The sequence below is a fragment of the Macrobrachium nipponense genome, chromosome 5 (assembly GCF_015104395.2).
Source record: "Macrobrachium nipponense isolate FS-2020 chromosome 5, ASM1510439v2, whole genome shotgun sequence".
NCBI lineage: Eukaryota > Metazoa > Arthropoda > Malacostraca > Decapoda > Palaemonidae > Macrobrachium > Macrobrachium nipponense.
This window is the reverse complement of record NC_061107.1, coordinates 120,357,476-120,362,475: the sequence shown is the minus strand read 5'-3', so window position 1 is coordinate 120,362,475 and position 5,000 is coordinate 120,357,476.

Sequence of the window (5,000 nt, the reverse complement as noted above, 5' to 3'; positions counted from 1 at the left end):
AGAGTCTGAACTGGATACTTACCCCTAAATGGAGAGACAGAAAATAGAACAGCAAGGGACCGGACCTTGATGAACTACACAATACTTTTCATACTGAGGTTTTGCTTATTACTAGAAAGTTCGTCATATTCAATACTGAGAAAATTTTTTTATAAAAACCTTGTTAACACACCGCCACTGACATGCGAATTTGCGATTTTTACAAACTTCTCGGTGAATATAATGTTAGAGCTCGTCATACTTAGTGGAGATAATCTGGCTTGCATTGCTCGTTTTTATAATAGGGTTCAAACGAATTGAGTTAGTATTATTGGTAATTTTAATTGGAGCAATTATCTTACAGTTCTCTTGTCGAGTTTTTCCCCGGTAAATTCTAAGTACCTATGAAGTCGAACATACTTGATACAACCTCTCAATTAAAATTCTACTTTTCATTCTTTTATAGGAATAACATATAGTCCGAAATATGGAAATCGATTGCGTAGTTTCCCGGAATATAGTTGCGTTGTTATTGGGTAGAATTTTACATCCTCTATTTCACATCTTAATCATTCAAGTATCTATATATGAGCTATAAAAACCCGATAGGATGTCAATCTATTTTATTAAAGGTTATGAAAGTTCATCTAACTCATCCAATCGAAGTTTGAAAGATACATTTCTTATAGCTATTGAGAAGATTTTTCAATACCCTTTCACTATGTTCCCAATCATTGATTATCTTACTATGGCTAAAAAGGAATGAATTTGGGTAACTGATAGAGCAGCCCCAACGGATAACTTTTAAGAGTTGCTGACCGAACTGTTCTTTATATGCCAGGGTGGATTCTCTCTTAGGTCTAACTACTTGGATATGCACCTTAAAAATAATCATCATATATTCAGAGGCCCAGATTAAATTGAAGAGCCTCGCCCTCTATGATGAGACTGAAACACAAATTCTCACCGAAAGTTTAGAACCGAGATAAAATGTTAATTTCTGTTGGCTAGATGCCGATTCCTGTGTACGAAAGAGAAATGATCAATCAGTGAATTAAGGTGCTTCGAGAAAGATGGAAAAAGAAATAGAATGACCATTAATAGCAGAAGAGGATGGCCGGAAAAAATAGGGTAGATAATATACATATAAAAAAACAAGATTAGAAAGGAGAAAGTCGTATTACATAATAAAGGTATTTGAATAACATCAACAACTCTAGGAAATAAAGTACGTACATACATACATAGACAGAGAGAGAGAGAGAGAGAGAGAGAGAGAGAGAGAGAGAGAGAGAGCAAGGAAAAATATAAAGGCTTCCTGGACCTATGGCCATAATCGTACCGTACGTCTTGATGATAATAGCACGATATTTCACTTAGGCCCCAAGAAAAGGTGACCATTATGGAGATGTGTCTCATCATGGAAAACTAATTGTTTTTTGTTTTTGCTTTGTTTTATTTCTTTAATTCAGTAACAAAAACTCTAGAGTTTAATTTTATACGAAATGGTGTAAACAGGAAATTGAACGTCAATAAAGAATTAGTATTGTTCAAGAGCATTATATATATCATAATAATGATAAAGGTCAAATGTGTGAGAAAAGAAAAGTACTGCGCGTCAGACCATTAGCGCGAAGCAAAAGAGAAAAAAATAAATAAGAAACAAGAGCCTCTGAGATGAAGAATATTATGACAGCAAATGGGAGGAGGAAATATAAACACTAGCCCTACGTGGTTACTTATGATCGGTCAACATTGCCGAGAGAGAGAGAGAGAGAGAGAGAGAGAGAGAGAGAGAGAGAGCGCACAATAAGGAAAGTCATTGTTTAGAGTAAACGAGAAAAAATGAGTCTCTTTTTTTTTTATATACATAAAATACCACTTCATTAGATTCTATTTAGTAATATTTATTTTTACACGAAATGATGGCTCGGATGTGTTAATGAAGGGAATTCTGTACTTCAGCAAACCAAACTAATGCTTAACGTAGCATAACAACCCTCCATCATAATGATTATCGTCTCTGGTAGTAAACTATAACTGGTAAAATGGTAACTTATTAAGAAATTGTCCCTTAAAAAAATGGTTACATAATAAAATAAAGGTAGATGGCAATCCTTATCCCAGAGGCGTCAAATGAAATGAAATTTCCAGAGTTTTCCTGGAAATTTCATTTCATCCTCCAGCAGCAATACATTTGGCCCAGAAACTCAAGTTTTATATACTCTTTCCATATATGCATGAAACCTCTTTTTTACCTCACTTAAGGAGAATTTTAATCAATAATTTTCCAGCTGTTGATGTGAAGTGTGTCTTAATGAACCCTAGAGCTATCGGTAATATGTTGCGTCATAAAGAGAGATTACCTCAATTAATGCAATCCGGCGTTGTCTACATTTATACTTGCTGCCGTTGCAATAGGCAGACTTCCGTTGGAAACACGCGCTGCTTGCTTAAGGTGAGATGTGATGCACATATGGGCATTAGTTTCCGTACAGGGTGTAAACTGTCCAACCCAGAACTATCTAATATTAGAAATCTTGGGAAATTTTGTAAAAACAGTATAAACTACAACGATTTCAAGATACGAACATCACCTTCGAATTTTAGAATCTCTAGCTATAAAGAAACTAGTTCCAACCTTAAGCAACCACTCTTCATCTGTTCCCTTGTACATAGGCCCTTCTTCTTGTTTACTTTCGATGCGTTTTCCATACAGCACCAAAACGTCTTTGAGACAAGGTGTCTTTTTTAGCTATTCCTAATTTGAATAATGCCTTTTTATTTATTTTTATATATTTGGTTTTATTTTATTTCATTTTTTAGAGTAACTTGCATTTCAATGTTGTGGCTTTCCTTGTATTACTTTTTTCAATGTGTTTTTTATGTCAACAAAAATAATTTAATGCAGTATAGTATATTAGCTTTTTATCTTTTATTTTAGCCTGGATGATGAGACATTGGTCTCGAAACGTCGAAATAAGAATAAAGTGACATATGTTTAATGCTGTTTTCTTCAACGCCTTCTGATTTGTACTGCCGAGGAATAGCGTAACCATCATGTTGAATTATACACACACACACACACACACACACACACACACACACATATATATATATATATATATATATATATATATATATATATATATATATATATAGATATATATATATACATATATATATGTGTGTGTGTGTGTGTGTGTGTGTGTGTTTGTGTATGTATATATATAATATATATATATATATATATATATATATATATATATATATATATATGTGTGTGTGTGTGTGTGTGTGTGTGTGTGTGTTTGTCAGTGTCTATGCTTACACATTTATGCATTTTTAAACCTACAAGCTGCGTAATACTCGTACACTTCTGGAATCAAAGCGGAGGTTAATGTTGAAGAGCTTTACTTTTATGGCGCGAATCGAGCCACACGCACCAGTAAAAGTGAATTACCACTTAGTCAACTGTGCTACGTAGAAATAGTGTTAATGTCACTCTCGCTAACCTGGAGTGTGGCTTCTAATTCTATTAAGGAAGGAAAAGCTTCTTATATTTTTTGCTGAGACTGAAGGGCTGTGATAAAGGTGTCTCAAAAAAGCGTTAGGAGATCGAGGAACTACTTTAGCTTTCCACAGACACAACACAAACAACACACACGACACACACACATATATAATATATATATATATATATATATAAAATATATATATATATTATATATAAAAATATATATATTAATATATAAATATATTTATATATATATATATATATATATGTATATATATATATATATATTTATATAAGAATATATATATATATATATATATATATATATATATATATATATATATATATATAAAACACACACACACCACACACACACAACATATATATATAGATAAAAAAAAAATATTATAAATATATATATATATACATATATATATATATATATAATACGTATATATTATTATATATACACACACTACATATACAAGACTTGGGAAAATATAGACTCTTCGCAAGACCTTTTGTATAGTTAATAATATGGCAGAATGTGCTTAGTGTAAATATACACATGTCTAAAACATCACAGCAGATGCACGTGACTTCATTTCGTAAATAAATACCACAGGAAAATGACAGACAGGTCAGTACCAAGCGCTTTCTCCTGAATAAGAAGAAGAAAGCGCTTGGCACTGACCTTCTGCCTGTCATATTCCTGTGGTATTAGCTTATAGTGAATACATGTTACTAGTTCCTGGGGAGCATTCTTTTACTTAATACTACTTCTTCTTGTGTCTATGTTGCTCCCTGCTCATAAAAAGGCAAAAGATTTCCATCTGTATGGATGTACTTTATATACCTTATCCTCATATAAGTGTGGCTGCAGATGTTACCCTTCCGGTTCTTATAACAACTAGGCTAACTAACGGGTATATAACTCCCTGTTTAAAATAATATCAGCAAAATAGAATGAAAGAAAATCTGGTAAAGCATTCAAGATTTCTCAGAAATTTTCTCTTGTTGGGAAGGCGAGCGTTCTAATCACTTTGAATCCCAAAACCTGTCAAGCATGTTCGTAGACAACTGTGATTCGTAGACAACTGTGATGAAGGAAATTTGGGGGTAATGCTAAATTGTCTATTAAAAAAAAGGAGGCCAATCAAATTTTAATTACGTTAATCGCTAAAGCACAATGACTGAGTCCCCTATTACTTAATTTGACTTCAAGAATTACCGTAATAAAATTGCTTGTATTATCCTAACCGGCAATGAAGAGTACAGCATGTAATCTTAGATGTAAAGTTTTAAGGATGATGTTGCACAATATTACTGTGTTGCTTGGAGCAAATTTTCATGAGACTTTTGCTGTAAACTTTATCGCATTCATAAGGGTGGAAGTGTTTATGCAAGAATTAACAGCAAAAAGTTGAGCGAATCTGACTCAGCAAGAAATCTCGCCAATATTCGAGGGAATTAATGTAGCAGAAGAGTGACATAGAAGGCTGTA